The 24,005-nt window shown below is 31.7% G+C and overlaps 2 non-coding genes across 2 annotated transcripts; both read right to left on the reverse strand.

Annotated features, from left to right (window-relative positions):
• Positions 1-7,691: 7,691 nt before the first annotated feature.
• Positions 7,692-7,764, reverse strand: Trnai-uau (transfer RNA isoleucine (anticodon UAU)). The gene has a single exon. It is a non-coding gene; the product is annotated as a tRNA-Ile (tRNA).
• A 163-nt stretch (positions 7,765-7,927) lies between these two features.
• Trnay-gua (transfer RNA tyrosine (anticodon GUA)) lies at positions 7,928-8,010 on the reverse strand. Its single transcript has one exon. It is a non-coding gene; the product is annotated as a tRNA-Tyr (tRNA).
• Between the last annotated feature and the right edge of the window lie 15,995 nt (positions 8,011-24,005).

The raw sequence follows: 24,005 nt of genomic DNA on the forward strand, positions 1-24,005 counted from the left end.
AATTACTACTATACTTCCCATTTTTGCTCTGTAGAGATTGACCTTAGCTAATATTGTGAATAATGTCTTTGTTAATTCTTCGTCTTTTTTAGCGAAATCCGCAACAAATTCGTATTCTTTATCATTGCGGAAATCAATTTCGTTATTTAAATATTTAGTAAAAAGTTCATAATCGAAAAAAGTCTCATTTGGTATAAATCATGGTTTTTTGTGTTCCTCTGTCATCTCCTCTTTATTTTTTAATATCATGTCAGGTAATTCTCATTCGGTAATTCCGTTGTCGGCAACTCGGTATAATCCTTTGTTGGCGAAAAAAAACCCTTTTCTGTTTTGAATGAATCCTGCCATTTTTTTTTGATATTCAAAACTGCTATCTCTGTCCGTACTAAAATATTGTGGAAAATCTTCTCGAACGTTTTTGATCAAGTTGATATGTCCAATACTTTTTTTTGTGAAAAACTCTAACAAATCAAAATCGTCTCATTTGATTCATTTTTCTTTATAAAATAAATAAAGTCCAATCGAATCAATGTGAAAAATAGGGAGCGTTGCCCTTATATACATACATATAAAGGCAACTTTTCCGTCTTTCAACCCACAATTGTTGAGAAAAAAACTTGGTGGTCAGTCTGGAACCAATAATCGATGTTCACTGTAGTTAAAATTACTATTATTGAATAGCTTTTTGACCACTTTTGTTTTTTCCGATTGTGTATTGGGGATGAGGTCTAGCTCGCGTCTCAACCCGAAGCGTCTCCTTTAACTTCAATTTTTTTTGAATTGATTTCGGGTTTGTCATATACGATTGAGTTGTAGCTATTTCGAGTTAATGGAGCAATTGCTTCATCACGTTCTTTTCATTCACCGAATTTATCAGCTAAAAAGACTAATGAGTTTTGGAATTTTGGTGCCATTGAAATTTTGTTTCATTTTCTCAAAGTTCCGTCTTCATTTAAGTAAGGTGTCTTTTTTTCCATATCTTGCATTAAGAAAGGTTGACGATAAGTTAATCCTCTAACTTTAAGATATACACCATTCATTTTGTCTTCTTTGATTAGTTTTACGGCAAAATCGAAAACATCTTTTTCATCGAAAAATTGTCTAATAATGCTAATAAAAATTTTGATGTATTTTTGCTTTTCGATTGAATATGCGATGATTTGTAGTCGAATATATGAATCACCATTCAATTTAGCGTTTTTACTATTTTGAATAATCCCATGTGTTGCTTTGATTACTGATCCGATTACCATTTGTGCTCTTTCGAATGCTCGTTTTTTTTCTCCCGCAGTGACAAATTCCACTCCACTTTCTTTTTTTGCAGGTTCATTAACTACCACATTATCTTTTACAGATTCTGGCGTAGTTGTTGTTGTGTTTTGCAATTTAAAATCAGGTGCGTATTGTACTTCAGTTTTTTTTGTTGCAGGGTTTGCAGTGTTTGTTGTTGTGTTTGTTGTTGTGTTGTTAGTTTCCATTTTTTTTCTCCTTATTGTTTTGGCACGTTTATTTTGGCCATAATGGTTTGTTTTGCTTCTGTGATTTTTGTATGTTTGTTGATAATTTTTTCCAACTTAGCTGGTGGGATGCCGAATTCTAGTTCGATATCTTTAACTACCTTAACATAATTAATTTTTCGCATAGAAACTGGTTGTTTCATCGTTACTGAAAAAGAGTTATCTTTTCCGATAATTTTAGTCACTTCGTTTTGTGACATGTAATTAATCATTGCTTCTTTGTGTAATTTAACTTTTTCTTTAATACACGCTTCTTCTTTTTTTGCTGTGATAAAACCGTCTAAAACGACCAAATCTTGAGCTGAAATTACTTCTAATACTTCTTTATTTTTCTTTAACATTAGTGTTTTATTTGTTTCCATTTTTTTTCTCCTTATTTTTTATTATTTGCTTTGTATTTTGCTTGTTCTGCTTTTTCTTTTTCTTCCATGTATTTTTTAGTGTGGTGTTCTACAACTGCTGATAATTTTGAATAATCAAAAGATGTTTGTAAAATATCTTCATGTAGTGCTCTAAATTTAATACTTGCTTCTTTGTCTTTTTTGTTTTTTTTGAATTCAGCTTTTAATTTTTTTCCAAGTGATTCAATTTTTGACATTAATTGTAATCTGTCATATTCAAATTGTGCTAAATCAATAGCATTTTCTTTTTGTGTTTTCATTGTTTTTTCTCCTATGTTTTTGTTATTTTTGGCCATTTTTTGGTCCTCCTTTATTTGTTCTAACTATAAAATAATATCCTAAAATAATTTGTGCGATGAATAGCAATAATATAATTATACCATGAAATGTAAAATCATGTGAAAAACAATATCCTATTCATGCCGTGTAAAGTGGTATTAAACCACTAACTGTAAATATAAAGCCTGATTGTACCAAGCTAAATGATTTCAAATCTTTTCACTTTCTTTCGATATTTAATCCCGAAAATAAAAATGAAATATTTGTTGCCAAGAAAGCAAACGCTCCCGTTGCAAATCCAAGCAAATAATATGTCTGTACATTTGTTTCTGGTCCTTCTACATATTTAAAAAGATCGACAAAAGCATTGTCTGTTTTGCTAAATGCCAAAGTACATATTACTATTGACATTGTAGTAAATAATAAGGCTAAATAATTGATGCCCAATACTATTTTCATAATTGTTTTTTTTATATCTAACATTTTTTTACCTCTTATTTATTATACACTCTAAGCAGAATAATTTGTATCTTTTTCGTCCAGTAAATGCCTCAGGTGTTTTGTCCTCAGAAGATTTTTTCCCACTGTCCTCTGTATGTTCGGCATCAAGTCCATTTTCGCATCGACATTTAATGTATGGTAAATCGAAACTATAGTGGTTTCTTGTTTCTAAATAAGCAATAATTCTAATCTCATCTTCAAAGATACAACTAAAACTATTTATCATAATATATGTGACTGAAACACCAAACGAAAGTAAATATTCAAAAATCAACAGTATATCGTCAAAATGATTACTAAAATAACCTAATTCTTCGAAAACAACCATTTTTATATTTTTAGATTTTATGTTGATCGTATCGTAAAATTGTGTTTTGAATACCTCATATAATGAACGATTATTCGGAAGTTTGTTTTCATCTACATATTTATTATATTCATAGTATGTTAATAACGATGTACTTAGTTTTACAACGTTGTATTTGCTGTAATCATCTGTTTCGCGCAATGATTCTTCAGGTACTACATACAACACTTCTTCTGGTTTCAAAAACGAATCTACTCATTTTTTAACAATTGTTGTTTTACCCGTTTGCATAGCACCATACACTCCAAACACAAGTCCTGTTTCAAATCGTGTCCCATTTTTTTCGAAATTAAATCATTGCCTATTATCATTTCGTTTTCATTTAATTATATTACTTTTTTTCATATTTCTCCTCAAAGCTCCTTATCTTGAATTGTTTTTCTATAAATTGTAATTTTTTCTATTTGTTGTTTAACGGCGTAACCACCTTTGGCGTTGAAAAAATCGAATGTTTTTCGAAACGCAGAACGTATTAGGTTAACGTACTTTTTATCAAGGCATTTTTCGTCGTAATTGTTTGTTGGTTTTCGAATTGTTGCTCGACGCATTATTTCAGTCGTAGGACAATCTAGAAAATGAATTTCATCAGGGAAATAATCATCTAAAATAGTTTCGTTATATAATCCTAATAATTCGTGTTCATTAATTGTTTTGTCTCCACCGAAAACTTGATAAGCATAAGTACTAAAAATGTATCGATCACAAATAACAACATCGTATTTTTTCAATTGTGGTTTGATATATTTCATAAATAATTCTCATCCGATTCCAATAAACAAAACTGCTTTAGTTCGTGAACTAATATCTAGTTTATCATTGAAAAAGATTTTATTCGCCATAATGCGTCCAAATTTTATACCTTTTGGTTCGCATGTCGTAAGTACTTTCAATCCTTCTTTTTCTAATTCTTTTTTTAATTTTTTAATATATGTTGTTTTACCAGAATAATCAATTCCTTCGACAACAATAAATTTTCCTTTTTTCATTTTTACATGTTCTCCTTTCGTATGACTATCGGTACTGCTTGTCCTTTCAGTTCAATAACGATGTGGTCCCCAACCTTGTATCCTTGTTTGTTTGTTGATAAATTCACTTTCTTAGCGAAAATTTCATTCAATTTAACAGGGTGGTTCAATCATGCTATGTAACTTATTTTACCAGTTTTTTTTCCAAATTGCGTAGTTATTTTTTTGATTGTTGCACACGCCGTCGGTCCCGGTAATTTGAACGCATACTTACGCTCGATAATAATACCATCAATAGGATAATCAATTTGTTTTTGTTGTTCGATGTAATCATTTAACTCATCAATTTTTATTGTTTTTTCAACATTTTTATAATTAATGAAATCAATTAAATTATGTCGTTCCACTTTTTGCTTCCTATTAAGAAGACCAACAACGTCTCTTCGTGTCCCATTTTCTTTTTTCATAACAAGTTCGCCCCAGCCGACTTCCAATATTCCTTCTATGGAAAAAGTTGTTATTTCTGATCAAGAACGGCAAACAATTAACTTGTTGGTAGAAGCATCATAAAATGCTCCCACCCCATCAAGTTTTGGACTCACTACTATTGTTTTAGCGTGAGGTGCCAATTTAAATAAAATGTCTTCTAAGTTTCAAAATTTTTTTAACGTTTTATTTATTTCCATCTTGCTTTTCTTGGATTTTGATAATATGAAAACTTACTAATTCCAAAATTGCTTCGTAAAACGAAAGTTTTTTGTTTATAGTTGGGTCTTCAATACATGGTTTTTCTCACTTACCTTCGATTAATTTTTTTTTTGCTTGATAATCGTACTCTACATAACTTTCAAATGTATCCATCAAAATATCTTCTGTCAGTAATTCCATTTCGATATTGTAAATCATAATTTCTTCCAATTTTCGATAAATCGAAGAGTCATATATTTCGTATACTCTATCTTGTCCTATCACAAATTTTCTTCTACTATTCGAAAAATATTTTTCGTACATCTCTTTATTTCAGCGTCTCATTATACTCGGTACCCCTCCTTATGACATATTTCAGTCAAATATTCCACATCAGCTTTTAGTTTTTCGTTTTTACTTTTAAGTTTTTTTATTTCTTCGTTTAATTTGAAAGAAGTCATTTCTTCTAGTTTACAACATTTGGCGGTTTCTATTATGGTTTTAACCATGTCTAATTTCTCTTGTGCTTCACTTAAAGAAACGTTAAATATTTTGGATAATATCTCAATGTTGCTTAATGGTCAATATGGAAGTTTTAACATTAATTCTGCTTTTTTTGAATCATTATGTTTACACATACAACAATATTTACTATTCATTATTTTTTGTGATATATCCTTTTTTAATTGCGTTTATTGCGCTTAATTTTTCATGCGCTTCTTTTAGCGAGATTTTGAAAATTTTAGCAATGGCTTCCGCGTCAGTACAAAAAGCAAAACGGTTTAGAGTATCATTAATTAGTTCTAAACCAATATATTTATGCTTGAAACATGGTGTAAAAAATAAGTATTCTGATTCGTCTATGCAGTGAATGGTACAAAAATCACATGAATAAATGTTGTTGAGTATATCTTTATTATTTGGTTCAAATATTTTATTCATTATTTTTTTGTTCCTCCTCTTAATTTTTTTCATAATTTAAATGCTGTGCTTGTTAAAACTAAACTTAAAACGATTAAAGCAACGCCTGCTAATCCAAGCCCAATACTACTATTTACTACTTTGTTTGCGTGATATCCGTGATCTTCAACAACTTTACCTAGTACTAATTCTTCATCATGTACTAATGCTTTGTTAAATGCTTCATTATATTCTGAAATTTTTTCATTATCTTCTTTTTTGATTTCAAGTAAAGCGTTTTCGAATGTTTTATTAGGTTCTAATAATGTTTTAATATCCTTGTTAAGATAATCTACATCATATTTTTCAAATAATTTTTTTTCGGATTCCATTTCCCTTAGTTGTGTAAAAGATGATCGTCATTTTTTAGTTGCTAAAAATAGTGGTTTGTAAATTGTTCCAATCTCAGCTTGGGTTTTAGCAACAGGTCTTAAGGCATTATAGCTTTTTTTCGCCTCATAACGAAGTATATTGTTGTTATATATTATTTTTTTTTGAAGTTCAATTTTTTTATCTAAATCATTAATGAAAAGTTGAGTGTTTAATTTACAACCCTGATTGGTAGATTCTGCTACTAATTTATCAAATGTCATTTCTTTTTTGTCAGCAATTTTATATTTGTATATTCATATATATTCATATTTTTCATTTGGTTCACCATCTATTTTTCCTAACAATTCAATCTTAGAAATTATATTACTAATTTCGATTGCTCCATATGTAGTAATTGAATCTGTTTTTTGATCTTCAATAGCTGTATTTCGTGTAGCTATTAATTCTTCGTATTTAGTAGTAAATGCTGTTTTTTGAGCTTCAATATCTGCGTCTCGTTTGTCTGCTAATTCTTTATATAATTTTTTCTTTGCGGGTACGCTTTTACTTAATGTGATACTATGTAACACAATTCCAGTGATAGCAACAATTAAACTTAATGCGCCAACGCCTAAGACAATACTGTCCAACCTATTTTTTTGTAAGAAGCTTAAAACTTCTTTAACTTGTTTATTTTTTGTCATTATTTTTGACCTCCTTGTTTTAATTCTTTAAAATTGTCAATACAATATTCCAATGCTTTTGTTAATGCTTGAAATCATACTAATTTTTTTTCTTGTTCTGTTAAAGAAAAAATATCATTTCATATTACGTTGTGTCTAAAGTTGTTATCATATTGGCACATATCTTGTTTCTTATATCTTAATTTATCAATTAAACTTTGTAGGTTAATTAAATCTTTTTTTATTAAGTCTGAAAACCCTTTAACATAATTTTTGTAAGTTTCATTGTTTTCGATTGTGATTTTTAATTCGCCTTTTATTTCATTATAATTACGAATACAATAATCAATAGCTTCTTGTTCTTCTTTTAATATCGATAATTTTTTTATCAATGAAGGTATGTTTTTTCCTTTATGTATAATTTCATCGTCCAAAATAGATTTTGGAAAGCTTTTTATTGTATTTAATTTTTTTTCACTTAATTCTTTTATAGTATCAATATTAATTAAATTTCTTTGTATTAAATCTGAAACTTTTTTAAAGTAAATATCATATGTTTCTTTATTTGTCATTATTCTTGACCTCCTATTTTATTTAGTTCCTTTATATAATATTTTATCATGCTATTTATACTTTTGTACACTTTTTTTCGACGTGCCTGTTGTTTTTTTGTAATGTCTTTAGGGATCGAATTAATATCCAAATGTGCTGTCATAAGTCGTTGTACATCAACTTTTTTCGATTTGAGATCGGCTCGCAATTTTGATTCGCAACGTGACACTTCATCGTCAACAGCAAACATTCGTTTAATTTTATCTATTCTATTTTCCATATTTTTTTTCCTCCTTTCCTTATATGGTACCCACGGGAGGATTCAAACCTCCAACCTAAGGCTTAGAACACCCTTACTCTAATCAATTGAGCTACGTGGGTAAAAATGGTCGGAAAGAGAGGACTTGAACCTATGATCTCTCGGACCCAAACCGAGTGCTTTAGCCAACTAAGCTACTTTCCGATGGTAGAGCCATTGGGGATCGAACCCAAGACCTCACGCTTATAAAGCGAGCGCTATAACCACTAAGCTATGGCTCTATATGGAGCAGATGAGAGGAATCGAACCTCCATAGTCAGATTGGAAATCTGAAGTTCTACCGTTAAACTACATCTGCTAATGGTGCTGGTTACAGGCCTCGAACCTGTACTCGTCCGTTTACAAGACGGGTGCTTTGCCACATTAAGCTAAACCAGCAAATGGTGGAGGAGGAGAGATTCGAACTCCCGTATCTAAAAAGAATCTGATTTACAGTCAGACGCGTTTAACCACTTCGCTACTCCTCCGTGGCGGACCTGACGAGAATCGAACTCGCTATCTCCTCTTAGACAGAGAGGCATGTCATCCATTACACCACAGATCCAAATGGTGGAGATGGCGGGATTTGCACCCACTTCTTGACGCAATTTGATCATGATTGTTTAATTTCGCTTTATATGATCATTCAAACGAAACTTAGTTGCTATTTACGAAATTGTCCCGCAACTGACAATTAAGGGGTTTTTTTGTTATTATATTCTCTAATATGACGGTGAAAACTGAAACGTGTTATTAGATACCAATGAGGATTCATTCATCAACATTGAAAGGTTGTTTGTAGTTGTTTTTGCATTTGTTAAAAAAAGAAACTACGCCAATCGAACCTATACATCCCCGAATATATTATACTACACTTTTCCTCCTCCAAATAATTTTCTTTTTAAATATTGTAGAAATGTTTCTTTCTTTTCTATTGGTGTTTTAGGTTCGAGTTTCCTATAAACTCTTGCGAAACGATGCAATGCTGGTCATCTACTGGTGAATATTTTATTCTCTCCATAAATGTTATAGTGTTTACCAACAACCTCAAAACCTTTATCTTTAATGTTTTTAGGTGTTTCATCGAGCGAAAAAATGTAATCGTTTCAAATTCACAATTTACGAAAAACAGACAATAAAAGATGATTTGTTTTATCTTTTTTAATTTTAATGTCATTCTCGATAACATATTCTTCGATAATATCTTTAATTTTAGTATGTGTTTTCGTACTTTTTTTATATTTGTTGTCTAAGTATAAGTTGTCAACCTCTATTGTACTAAATCGCATTCTTTTTATTCGATATAGCGATCATTTAGTTAATCTATGTTTTTTAAAAAAAGGACTTTGAAATTTAATGTCTTTACATAGTTCGATTTGTTCTTCATTTAGTTTTCACAAATTGTGTTTCTTGATTTCTAATTTTTGACAAATAGCTTTTATATCTTTTTCTTGAAGATATATAGTTGTGTTTTTAAATATACTGATTTCGTATTTGAACTTTTCAAGAAACTTTAAATATCCAAATTCTTCTCCTGTTTCGATAATCTTTTTCGCCAAAATAGAAGCACTCACTAATGCTGATTTTGGATCAAAGCATTTATTGTATATATTAAGTGATTTAATATTGTAAAACACAGGACAACCTTCTTTATTCATGTATCATTTGGCTCCTGCTTTCTTCATTCTATTCAAGAATCATCAATAAACCGAAAAATGTTCCTCAAAAGTAGTTAATATTCCCGATTTGGTATCTTTCGAGTCTCAGTAGTTAACTCACACTTGTTTACTTGTTATTCCTTTATGTTTGTGTGTGTAGTAAAACATTCTTTCCTCGTATGTTAATTGATTTATTTGTTTTTTATTTTTCATAGTTTTATTTATATTTAGTCTTTTCTATATAATGTTTAATACATAATACTTGATATTTATCAGCGTCTCCAACCAAATTATTACTGTCGTTGTGTAAAATGTAATTAGAATATGCTTTTTCATCGCATTCGAAACAACGAGCTTCGTCTAATTGGTAACGAACGTCAGCAAATCTTCCAACGTATTCTTGAAAAAAATATCGTGGATCTGTCTTATATAATGTCAATAGACAAAATACAAGAGTAATACGACGGCGTTGTAAGTTTGGAATTTGTTGTAGAAACTCATATGGATAAAAGTGAAATTCATCAAAAAATAGAACATTGTGTCCTTTAGCTATGGCATCTTCAATTTTATTTGTCAAATCGATATGATCACGAAAAGTGATAACTGGTCTAATTTGACGTGTTTCTCTTGTTGTTCCTTCTAATTGAAAAATTTGTGGTTCTTCAATACCTCATTCTGCGATAAGCTTTTTTAACTTTGTCGTCTTTCCTGCTCTCATGATTCCTTCGATTGAAATAATGAGCCCTTTATTCAATAACTCTTGTTTGAACATTGTTTTTTTTCCTCCTGTGTTCCTTTTTTTTTTATTTTTTTTGTTTGCTGGCAGAGAGACGAAGCCTTGACGTTTACCAAGACCTCGTCATAAAACCGGCCGTAATATGACCGGTTAAGGTGAATGAAACAGTGACTTTGAAAATAAAAAGATAAAGGAAAGGAAATTGTCGCTTAAGCTAGTTGTCACTGCCTCTTCACAATAATATACATGGTAAAAAAAATAAATTGTGTTTCCTTTTTGCATCTTTTTTTTATCTTTTTTTTTCTTGTTTTGTAATTTCCTTTTCAAACTTTTTGAGCATGTCCTTAAATATCATTTGATGTAGAAAATCATATCCAAATTCTTTATCAAACTTTTTTTCAGGCATGTCTTCTCGTCATTCAGCGAAAACAACATTCAACCGGCATAGTTTTTTTGTGTCGCAACTTACCATAACCTTAAGGTCAAATGATTTATCCTCGTCTTTACGTTGTTCGAAATTCATGAAGAACACAACTCTTTTACTGTCATTGTCATCTCAACTGGTGTTTGTGTATATTCATTTTCGATGTTTTTTTGTAATTTCCTTACTGATTTTTTCAAAATAATCATGAAACTTCAAATTTCTCTGATTCATTTTTGAATTAAATTTTTCTACTTGTTTTTTTGTCATATATTTCATTATTCTTCTCCTTTATATTTATACGATCCTCTTTTTTTCGTGAATTTTTGATTAGCTATTTCTTTTCTAATTCTATTAATTGTCTTTATTTTTTCAACGTTTTCTTTTTCTCAATCAAGAACAGCATATACACCAATAAATATTTTGGGATTATCGCCTTTTTTTCAAGTTGAAAGTTTTGTTTTTGCTAAGTTAACAAGATTTTTTCGACATCTATTGAAAGCGCTACGTGAAACTTTATTTTTCATGTAAGATGGGTAATTATTTGTTGATTCATCGGCTTCATTATAGTCTTTGTTAAAATATTTTTGTGAAATTTTTCAAACTTTTTTCATACGAATATTTTCAAAATCATAACTATATAATCTATTTCAATTTTTAGCTAGTATAATTGAACTCATTTCTTTTCTAATAGTTTTTTTAAATTCTTCAAGATAATCATCTAATTTTTCAAAATCCTCAAGTATTAAATAAACTTCGATTTTGTTATTATCACTATCTTCTAAATGATATCATCGTCTAGGTTTTTTTTCTAAAATATGAATATTAAAGTTTACAAAGTCAAATCTATGACCCATAGACTCAATAGTGACGACAAAACGACCTCTCAAAGGTTCATGTGGTGACTCATCCCAGCTCATTCAATCACAATAAACCATACCACAATTCATTTTTTCAACAGCACTAATAAGTGTATTTTCCATTTTTTTTTCTAATTGTTTTAATTCGTCGTAAGATATTTTTTTATATTTTCCATTTCCATCCGAAAAATTTGACATTATTCTTTTCCTCCTTTTAGATATTTAATAATATAATCTATTTTTTTTTCAACCTCTAATAATCGTTCTTCTGTAATTGCACCGCTACTTGTTGGGTGAGGTACCGCCATTTGAATTAATCTCTTCATGGTCTTAAAAGCCGGTAAATTGGGAAATCTATATTTTTCATTTTTGTTTCATCATTTGTTATGTTCATACGTGTATTTATCATCATCCCTTACTGTACTAGTACAGCTTTCTCACACGCTATTAATGTATTTTAAACTCAAGTATGCGTCTTTTAAGTTAAAAGGTTTAGGTAATAAATTAGCATATCCATTCAATTCATAAAAATCTTCATCTTTATTTTTTATAATACAGTTACCGTTTGTTAATAGTGGTGTGGCTGACATATAAACACCTGTTTTGTGTAAGCTATATAATCTAACAACATATAATTTATTGTTGTATATAAACATATCTAATTTTTTATATTTTTTTTTAGAATCGTAAAGTGGAACACCTTTTTTGATGAAAGCCACTTGTTCTTTTGTCAATTGTCATTCTCAAATATGATCCGCGTTGTGTTTTAGTGTTGTTTCTTTATTTTTTGTCATTATTTTTTCCTCCTAATTTGTTTATTATTTTTTCACATGTGTCTACGGTCTTTTCAAGAATATCTTTTTTAGGTAGTTTTACATGTTTTAAACGTTCTCTTAATGGCATTTTATTCAACTCACTATCTGGCATATCGCCGGTTGTGTTCATTGTTGCCTTATTCATAGCGTACACTGATAAAGGAAACATTAACATCATAACAGAAGAAATTGTTAATGAAAAACAGCAAACAATAGCTATGAGTTTTAAATTTGTATTATGTAATTCTACTATTCCAAAAATTGAAAGAGAAAAAACTATAATAAAAAACACCAACAATAATATATCATAAACATTTAATTTATATTTTTCGTTAATTTGTACATCCATTATTTTTTTCCTCCTTTTAGGTTTGATCCTATATATTTTACAACAGCGCTTAAAAGTTTCACTGTGTCATTTTGATTGTGAATTAGTTTTGTTATTTGTAACTTCATTAATTCAATTTCTTTTCGTGAATTATTTTCCATTGGTTTTTTTCTCCTTAGAAGTGATCTTATCTGTTTTCTTCTTTATTTCTATATTTTTATTATATCACATTATTTTTTTTCTTTCATTATTTTTTTCCTCACTCTCAGGGAGGTCCTCTTCTTGTTGCGATAATATCTTCATAATTATCTATACAATGTTTAAATGCTATAATCATATTTTTATACTGCTCTTGCATATCCATTTCTTTTTGTATTCTTTCTTCACATTCATCGTAAAGTCTGCTACTATTCGCTAAATGTTCTCTCAATAAGTTTAAATCGAGACCCCATGGGACAATGCTATTTTCAATCTCATATATATATTCTTCTACTGTCTTTTTTTTTACTGGTTGGTTTTCACCATCTTTTTCCTTCATTTTTTGAATTATTGCTCACATAAGCAATTGTTTATAAAACTTTAAACTTTCGTATTTTTTTATTACGTTATCCACGTAGTTTTCTACTTTTTTGTACATTATTTTTCTTTTCCTCCTTTTGAAATAATCAAATGTTTTTCTCATAATTTTTTAAATTTAATCATGTCTAATTTGAAACTATTTTTCTTACTTATTAATTTAATCAATAATAAAGGTACTCCTTTTGATGTAACCAAATCAAATATTTTTTCTCCTTTTAAAACATAACCTTTTTGTATGTTTAATAAATCACTTACTGTTTTTGTTGTCATTATTTTTCAAAAAACCTTTTCTTCTTTCATTACTATTGTATCATATTCTTTTTCGAAAAGTTTAAATAAAAATGGTCCTCGATAATTTAAGAAGTAACCACGCATTGAAGCATTTCGAATTAAATGTCGTACAACCGAACCGTGACGTTTTTTGAAATCAATATATTTTTCTTTAATCAAGTCTTTCAAACAATATTTTATCGCTAATACATGATCACAAATAATTTTAACATTGATATCATTTGTAGTTTTCTTTTCAATTTTGTCAGCAATATCTGTGTATTCTTTCAACTGGAAAGGTGTTTTAAAGTTGTTAACAACAATCAACAATCTTTCCAATCCGGCTCCAGTATCTATATTTTTTTTGTTTGACATAGTGTAATTACCTTCACCGTCATTTATCATATAAGAAAATACAACGTTTCATATTTCTAAATATCTGTCATTATCAATATTTTCTTTTAATAATTCAATTCCTTTATTTTCCTTATCCAACTGCTGTCCCAAATCATAAAAAAATTCAACATTTGTTCCACATGGACCAACTCCTAAATCTCAAAAATTAGTTGTTTTATCTCCTGAAATCAAATGGTCTTCTTCAACACCTATATTTAACAATATTTGTTTAGTTTCATCGTCCGAAAACAAATACGTAATATACAATTTTTGAATGTCCAAATTCAATCATTTTGGCGATGTTAAAAATTCTAATGCTCACGTTAACGATTCTTTTTTTTGATAATCATTAAATGAAAAGTTACCTAACATGCGAAAAAACGTTAAATGTCGATTAGTTTTACCTATTAAAGAGATGTCGTTTGTTCGTATTACATCTTGTACGTTAAAAAGTCGTGAATGCGGTGGTGTTTTTTCTCCTAAAAAATAAGGTCTCAACGCTGAAACTCCTGAATTTACAAATAATAATGAACCTTCTTTGTTAATTATCGATTTGTTTTCTATTTTAAAATGTTTCTTTGAAGTTCAAAACTGACTTCATTTTTCTATTAATTCTGTTTTATTCATTTTGTTTTTTCTTTTCTCCTATATTTTTATTATAACATACTTTTTTTATTTTTGTTTCTAATTTTTCAATTCAATACAAAGCCACCGGAATCACGACGGCGAGCCCTAACAAAGTGGGTCCCAACCAATCATCAGGCTTAATTCCTTCCACTCTAATCACGCCCATATATATAAATAGAATAGTGAGTGCGATTACAGTTGTAAGCAACAACAACCACACCAGATTAAACAATATGGTTAGTGTTTGTTTATTCATTTCCAAATCACCCCATTTTATCGAAACAAATTACAACAAACATTGCCAATGTTGGATTAGATGCTGGTAAGAAAAATAAATACGAAGATGTCACACCCATTGTCAACGCCACCACTGAACAAATCAAGTGGAGACAGTAAACAGCTGTGATCACCACGCCCAAAAAATTAATGAAACCTCTTCTTGTAATAGGATAATAGTATTCAATAAAATATAGTGCTGACATACCACTTGCTATACATGTCATTCATACAATGCTCACCACACGCATAATAAATCGTACATACGATGAGTACAAACCACCATCTACTATATTGTAAATGCAAAAACCAAATCAAGTAACAGCTACAATTACTGATAATAAACATATAAATTTGTCTTTCATGTCTTTTCGACCTCCTTTTAAATTATTGTACCATACTTTATTAATATTTCTGTCAAAATAAAATAATAATTGACATGCATGTATAAAAACAGCTCTGCCACAACGAAAAAATTAACGGCAAAAAAAATTAATAAATGTTTGTTCATATTTTTCATAATTATATTGTACCACAAAAAATTATTGTGTGGAAAAAAATTATTATTATTATTATTATTATTATTATTATTATTATTATTATTATTATTATTATTATTATTATTATTATTATTATTATTATTATTATTATTATTATTATTATTATTATTATTATTATTATTATTATTATTATTATTATTATTATTATTATTATTATTATTATTATTATTATTATTATTATTATTATTATTATTATTATATAAATATATATATACATATAGACACGCACACACACGCGCGCACCAATACAACCCCAAGCTAAGGCCTCCAGGATGCCCAAAAAGCCCCTTTTTAAGCCATTTTAGGCCCTTTTTAGCTTTTTTTGGTACTTTTTCCCGTGTTTTCATTTGCTCATTTCCGACCCCTCCACATGCTCAAAATCGACCCGTTAGGTGGTCAAACAGAGGCGGAAGGTGTCGGGTGTGGGGTTTGGTTCATTTGTTCATTTTTTAGCTCCTTTTTTTTCGTTTTCACAGGCCCGGCACCTTGAGGCCCGGGCTTCGATTCGTTTTTTTATTTTGACCGAATAACCAAAATAGCAAGCAGGCAAATAATCATTGTTAAACCTTCAAAAAATAAAATCATTCAAAAATTATTTAAAACCCAATTATTTAAAATTTGAATATTTTTTTTTGTGTTGCTCAAACCTTTTTTTTTCATGTCTTTTTTTTCTCCTTTTCTTTTCTAATTTTATTATATACCTTTTTTTTTAATTTGTCAAGTGTTTTTTTTAATTTTTTTTGTTTTTTTTTTGGCTTGTTTTTTCCTGTGTTAATGCCATTTTTTCCCTTTTGCTAATTTTTTTTTTGCTTTTTCTTATATTTATTTTATACCTTTTTTTTGATTTGTCAAGTTTTTTTTGGTTTTTTTCGTTGTTAAATTTAGGCCCTTTTTTTTGCTGTTGAATGGTTTAGGTCGTTTTTTTTAATTGCGGGGCTGTTTCGCGTTGTTCAATTTTGAACCTTTAAAATAAAGCCCGTTTTTTTTTTTTACGGGATAAACTACGTATTTTATTTTTTCGGGCCTAATTTTCGCAGTGTGTAAATGCGCAAAAAAAGCCCGGAGATTCCGGGCCTTTCATGTGTCGCGGTGGTGGTGGTGCTGTTGTTCTACACGTCGCAAAACCTCAAGCCTCGCAACTCTTCCGCTAACGCTTCCAGTCATTCGGCGACAAATTCCAATTGGTGGATGCGCTCACGACGTCCACGGGTTGGGTCTTCGTCGACCGTTAAGCTATCGGCTTGATCGTATAAATTACAAGCGACAGCGTCGGCAACTTCGGCAAATTCGAATTTTACGGCGTGGAAAATCTTTTTTGATGGTGGGAGACCTTCCAGCACCTCCAGCATTTGCCCGACTTTTTCCGCTCGGTATCTACGGCCTTTTAATCTCTTTTTGACTTCTTCAGCAAAAGAAGGGAAAACGTCGAAGATGTGCGACATAATACCGCCGAAGGTGTCCCGTTCGTCTCTAATTGTTGCGCTCGGTTCCTCGTCGATCTTCTCATTTTCTCATTTTTCAACAAATTTTTTTATTTTTTCGCTAATTTTTAATTGCTTATTTTCTCGCACATATTCACGGCACCCCTCAAGAACGACCGCGAAAAAATCAAGTAATGCCATTTTGTCAAGGTCCCCGGCCACTTTTTGCGCTTCGTTTGTGGCAAATTTAAGAATATAGGCGCGGAACTTCTCGCCCCGCTTGCCGTAAATTCTCCGCAATTCATTAAAAAAAAGTAATAAATTGACTTGCCCCCTTCTTTTGAATCTAACAAATTTAATTTTTTTATTTTCCATTTTTTAAAATCTCCTTTTTTTTCCTAATCTCAATTGTTGGTAAATTCTTCGATTTCTTCGCGTCATTCTCGGCATTCTTTAGCGTAATCGTCCGATCCTTCGGCGACGTGGTCGGCTTCTTGTTCGCGTAAAATATCCGCGCAAGAATAACACGCGGAAAAAATGGCACGGCTTGCCTCGGCTACGTCGTCAGTCGTGAAATTTTTAAAATCTTCATTATTTCATTTATCCGCCACCTCTTCACTCATTCCGTCGGTTGCTATGTCGGCAATGTCCGGATTGGTTAAGGCGTCAAATTCTTTTTTTAAGTTTTCCAATTCTTTAATGTTTTCTTTTGTCATTTTCTAAATCTCCTTTTTTTTGGGCTCTTTGGCCTCTTTTTAATTATATCATATTTTAATTTAATTTGTTTTGTTTTTTTTTATCTTTTAAACGGTTCGAAATCCATTTTTTCAGGCTCGAAATCTAAAATTTCGTTGAGCCTTAAAACGAAATCGATTAATTTTTTTGCGTTCGCGATGTCTTTTTTGGCTAGTCGCTTTTTAGTTGAAGCGTTGGCCTCATCTGCCAAGCCTTTTAAAATCGCCAATATTTCAAATTTGAAGGCGTTAAATGTTGACGGCGTAAGGCTATCCGCTTTAATTTTTTTATCAATTAATTTTTTAAATATTTTTTTTTTGTGGTCGGAATAAATCGATTTTAAACCTAAAAAGTAATTGAATCGCTTTTTTACTTCGGCACCGCCTCAGTTGCTTAATAATTTATTTTGTAAAATGTCGCAAAACTTAATTTGATTTTGTCGGTGTAATTTGTTCATGTTGTGCGTCCTCCTTTTCAATTCTAAATTTAAAAACTCTTTTTTTTAAGTTCTTAAAATAAATCTTGCCAATTTTTCATTTGTACGGTTTTTTAAAATTTTTTTTGTTTCAGTTAATCGATCAAAAACAAGATCGAATCGATCCACAACCTCAAACGTCGTTTAATTCGCTTCAGTGGTTCGATACTCTGATTAAAAACGTCTTTTTTTCATTAATAAAATAAATACTTTTAAAACTTACATAATTTAAAATTAATTTTTGTTTTGTTTCGTATTCGCAAACGCTTTTAATGCTGGATTGGTCCAGGTTGTTCGTTCTTCCTTTGTAAATCTCGCTTGAATGGATCGAATCGATCATTTTAAATTTTCCTTCACTTTCCAAAAAATAATTTTTATAATTAATTTTTTCGTTATTTTTATTTTTCATTTTGTTTTTTTTCTCCTTTTCCTTTATTTAATTTTTACGGCTTTTATAATTAAATTTAATATTGTAGCGATTGCGAGAAGAACGAGCGCACAAATTCCGACGCAATAAATAATTTTAAAATCTCTTTCGTCTTTCTTGTTTCTCTCCATTTCTTTTTTTTCCATTTCTTTTTTTTCCATTTCTTTTTTTGTTAATTTGTTCATGTCTTTTTTTCTCCTTTTGTTTTTTTTCTTTTTATTTATTTGCTTGCTTTTAAATTGGGGAGGTTCTCCCTCCCCGCGTGGGGGGGGGTTATTCCCACTTTGCCACGAAATCCGCCACCTTGTCGCTAAAAAACTGGATCGCTTGACTTTCGAAGCTGTCGGCTTCTTCGTCGCAATCAAATTTAGCATTTTTTAAAACTTTAAAGGCTTCGGCTTCATTCAATCCGTCAACCTCTCCAATAATTAATTGGTAGTGGTCCAATTCTAATAATTCCTTTAATTCATTTTTAAATTGTGTTTTGTTTTCCATTTCTTCGCTTCTCCTTTTTTTTCTTTTCTTTTATTAAAATTTAATTTGCTTTTTTCTTTCCGCTCTTGTCTATAATAATTATAACGTATTAATTTTATTTTGTCAATACCTTTTTTTTATTTTTTTTTGGGCTACTTTTCGCCCTGCTGTAGCCAATCGCTGAAATATTTTAAATTTTTTTTGGTTTTTTTTCGTTTTTTATTGTGTTTTTTTTGCTAAATTTTTTCAAGTTTTCAAAAAATGAAATTGAAAAATCAAAAAACGCCCTAGTTAAGCCAATCGGTGAAACCGAAAAGGCCCAAAACTCATTTTCGCCTGTGTTTAAGCCAATAAATAGCGGTTAGGTCGACTTTTCCCAGTGTTTAAGCCAATAAATGACGGGAGAAACTCGACCAAAAAAACAAAAAAAGAAGTAAACGCAAAAACACGAACGAAACGCAAGAGCTCCGAAGTCTAACACCTTCCGGGGTGCTTCCTCTTCTGTTTGATGCCTCAAACGTACACATTTACAAGCTAAGAGGTGCGCAGATCCACCAAATGGAGGACACCGCAAGAGGGGCGACGGGTTCAAAACGGCATTAACACAGGGAAAAGAGGCGAAAAAGAGACCAAAAAAGGGCCAAAATTTCCCAACTCTTAAACTTTTAAACCTTTTGCGAACAACTTTTAAACTTTTAAACAGCGAAAAAGTGGCACCACAACAGGATTTAAGCACGCCGACGGCAAAAGTTTAAGAGTTTAAAAGTTTCTTTAAAACTTCTTCCATTTTAAAAAATAAAATAATAATATTATAAAACTTTTTGAAAAAGTCTTAAACTTTTAAACTTCCCCACCTTTTCGCTCTAAAATGGCTACACGAGGGGCAAAAATGGCGGTTTAAAAGTTTAAGAGTTGCCAAAAAAAGGGGTAAGAGTTTAAGAGTTGAACGATTCCACCCCTTAAAAAGGCCGTTTTTTGGCTCTATGACTGGGCAAAAACCCGATTGCTCCACTTATTGGCTAAAATAGGGCCCTTTTTCGCTCATCCTCTCAAAATGACCGGGCAAACCTAAAGGGTCTAAAAAATATTTTGAAAGCTCCCCCCTATATTGTAACATTAAAAATTAAAAAGTCAAGGGTTATTTTTTAGGTTAAAAATATTTTGAAAGGTCCCCCCTCTATTATAACATTAAAAATTAAAAAGTCAAGGGTTTTTTTTATTTATTTTATTTTATTTTAAAAAGGGGCGGAAAATTCCAAAATGAGGCCCCAAAATTGGCTTGGGAAACTCTTAGGCTGGCCAAAATGATACATTTAAGGGGTCAAACAGAAGAGGAAGGGAGAAGGGAGGACCTAACGGGTGGAAGAGGGCACGAAGTGGGGCAAAATGGCACGAAATGAGGGCAAAGGCTATAAAATGGCATAAACAGGGCACGAAGTGGCGCGAAGAGGGGCCAAAATGAGGACAGGGAGGGCAAAGGGAAAACAGGGAGGGGGAGGGTGACAACCCGAAAATTATTTTTTCAATCCTTGTTATATCATTTTTTACCCGCGCCCATTTTTCGCTTTTCGCTTTTTCGCTTTTCGTTGCGTGCCCCCCCCCTAAGTTTTTTCTCGTTTCTGTGCAGCGCCGCCCCTATCGACGCCCCCCCTTTCTTTTTTCGTGTTCCTGTTTGGCCGGGCCCCTACTTTTGGCCACTTCGTGGCGTAGCGAAAAAAAAAATAAAAAAATAAACACTATTTGATTTTTTAACCAGTATACTATCTTGAGGAGGGTTGGTGTTTACGCGCCAACGTACCTTACCGATCCCTTGTTTATCAAGGGAGCATAATTGGTCTACGTATGTAGCCCTGACCACGGTGCTATTAATGTCTCGGACGTTTTTAGCGTAGTCCGCTCCGGCGTAAAACGGACGGGCTATTTTATGGTGAGTGTGGCGAATCGGTTAACGCTCCGGATTGTGGGTCCGGTACGAGTGGGTTCGACTCCCACCGCTTACCCCATTTTACAGAAACAGTTATATTTAATTATAGAACAAACCGCCAGTTTGGCGATGCCCACGGTTAAGTTCGGAAGAATTTTTAGGCGTCAAAATAAGTAAAGGAGAATTGAAAAACCTAATATAATATTATGGAAAATATCAATACAAACAATAATGCAGGGTCTAATGAAAAAGACACTGGAACTGTTAACGCAACAGTTGGCAAAAAGAGTTTAGATGTTCTTACACTTGAAAACGAAAGATTACAGGAAACGTTGAAAAACAAAATCACTGAAATCAAGAATCTCGAAAGAATCAAGGCTGAACATTTGGAAATCATCAACCGAGCCAAAGATAGCCGCAGCGAACAAGATATACAAATCGAGCAATTGCAAAAAACCAATGACGACTTATCAGGTCAACTTGGTTCAATGAGATTGCAAAATGAGTTTGTTTCGAAAGGCGGAAAAATTGAAGAATTTGATGACTTCAAACGTTTAACTAACGGGGTTGAACTTAAGGAAGAAGACTGAGGACGATACCAAGATAAGTACGCCGGGTCTATTTTTAAACCTAAAGAAACAGAACAACCGATAGTTGAACCACTAGCACACGTAGCCGCAGCACCTGCACCAGGTTTCCAACCAACAGGAGCCGAAGGAAGACGTAATGTCACTTCGGACACCTTATTAAATGACGAAGGAAACAAAGTGCAAACTCTAGAAGATTTTCTCGGGCCTCCACCATCAGAAAAATAGTTTTTCGCTCGTAACCTCCGTAATCGAGTCATAAATATTTAACATATTATAGGAGGAAAAAAATTATGGCAAAAGTTAATACTAGTTTAGAATCCTTATTAACTGTTAAAGGTGCTGGAAGCGCTTATGATGTTCCATCTACTTTAACGGAATGACGTCGTTGATTACCAATGCTTGGTATCACTAAGTTAAGTCAATTAGGTTTTTATACTTTCAAAAATGAAACAGTGGCCGGATCTTTCCGTTTTGTCGCTGGACAAAGAATGATCCCTCGTAAATATACGGTTGAAACAAGCCGAGCATCTTACAGGGACGCAACACGTGGTATCAAATTGAACCATGTCGCATATGCAACACTTATCGTTGGATTAGATCAACACTACGAAAACGGTGTAACAAGTGAAATGTTCGACGAAAAACGATTTAAAGGAACAGCAGATTTAGTCTTATGATCAGCAAGTACATTCTATGATACTTACTTATTATCAATCGACTTATCATGATTTGTTAAAGCCGTGGATATCTTAAAAGATACTTCAAGTGGAGCACCAGATACAGTTTTGGTTCTTGACGCAGCAACTATCGAAATCAATTCGAAAGACGCAGCAACGAAGTTTATTCGTTTGGTAACACAACACTTGATTAAACTTGAACACTACGTGGACAGTTACGGAAAAACACGTACAGAAGACATTAAAATTGTTATTTCGCCTGTGTTCGAAAATCTTTTGATCACTGCCGCTACAGCAAGCGCATTCAACCCTAACTTCTACATGAAACGTGAAGGTGGATCGCAAATCTACAAATACTCTGCCCAAGTCCATCACTTCTTAGGAAGAAATATTGCAGACAATGTCTACGTTTCTGACTCAACAAAAGCTGTTGATTTATCGAAATGATTATTGATTGCGTCTGAATATAAACCCGACGGAACAGGGCCTATTTGTACAGTTGTTGGAAACTCACATATGATTAACATTGCAGCTTTGGAAGCTAATCAAAACAGAGCGATTACATTCAAAGCCAGTTATGGTATGGAAATTTTCGACGCCTTGAAACCAAGAATGTACGGAATCCGTACTGCCTAATCAGGTTTCACACCACTAGTGTTCAGGGTTGTCACTAGCAAAAAAAACAACCCACCTATAGGAGAAAAAATACATAAAATATGAGTACAAAAGTTAATTTAAGACCAGATGACATTTTATTCGGAAAGGAATCATTATACGATATCGTTGATGGTTTTATGCATCCGACAAATGCCAATGGCAAAGGTAAGGGCGTTTATATTAAACTTCCTGACTATTCATTTTTTGAAATTGAACTTGTAAAACCAAAAGCTGATAATTTCAAAGAAGTTAGTGTTCGTTTACATATTTATTATATGCAATCAAAAATCATCCGTGTACGAGGGAAAGAAAAATCAATTCCTGTATCAGAAATAAATTACGCGACTGAATGATTTGGATTGAACATATTGCAATTGGATAAAGAACAAACACTTAATGATATCAAAAGAGTTGTTGATTCACACCTTCAAACAGTAGGTAATGACAATTATCAATTGAATATTATTACTAAAATAGAAGAAACGATTCTCGAAAAAAAAGAGAATAAAAAAAAGGAGTAGAGAAAAATGGCAACACGAGTATACGAATTAACGGAAGCACCTTATATTTCAGTAGCGGATTTTAAAAAATTTTACGCTAGAGAATATAAGTATGAACCAAGCGACGCGGAAATCCAAGCGGTTATCCAATTAGCTTTCACAAAACTAAACATGTTTGTAGGAGCAAAGGCTATCAGTCAAGAAAGTTTGAACGAGGCCCAACCTGACCCTATTAAACGGGATTTTTTCAAGGAAGCTATTGGACGGTTAGCGGATTACTTTTTGGACATAGGTATTTACGACCAAGGATCACATAATTCTTTTTCTTTCGGTCAAATTAGCGCCAGTTCAAATAACATCTATGAAGTCGAATATGTTCCAAGAATTGTTCGTCAATTAATCGAATATAGTGAATTGTATACTCCTTTTGTCACTTTGGACAGTTCCATTGGGGAATGTTCTACAGACGTAGATGCCAATAATGTTGTTGATTTTTTCGATGCTTTCATTACTCGTGATGACGCTGTAAAATTAGTCGACACAATGAAAACGACACTTCAAGAAGAAATAGGTGTTCGTTTACATAATACTTTAAACGGTACTGACATGTCATGACATGTTAAAGCACCAATTCCATTAAACGAAACAATCACCAAAATTTTAACAGATTTTGATGAATCAACAAACACACCCAAATATAGTTTGAATGGCGAACTTATTAATGATCTTAATCTAGCAACAGAAGATTTTGTTTCGCAACAATTCAAATATCTTGACTCAATAAAATACACTACAGATCCTGTTTATGAATCTAAAGTGTTAGTCGATTATATTCATAGTGCCACAGAAGGTGGACATCATTTCTTAGCTGTAAAAAGAGAAGACTTGATTTCTCACTGAAATTTGGCAACCGAAATATTTGTTTTGAAAGAAATTGAAAAACGTCATCCAACTAACGAAGAGGTTGACGAAGCTGTTTCAACACTTATGACTAAACACAGTGTTAATTTTATTAAAGGGGACATGACAGAGGATATCGTTTCTCATTTAATAACATTGGATAAAGAATTGGCTACT

This window comes from Styela clava, unplaced genomic scaffold, assembly GCF_964204865.1.
Source record: "Styela clava unplaced genomic scaffold, kaStyClav1.hap1.2 HAP1_SCAFFOLD_135, whole genome shotgun sequence".
In the NCBI taxonomy this organism is placed as follows: domain Eukaryota; kingdom Metazoa; phylum Chordata; class Ascidiacea; order Stolidobranchia; family Styelidae; genus Styela; species Styela clava.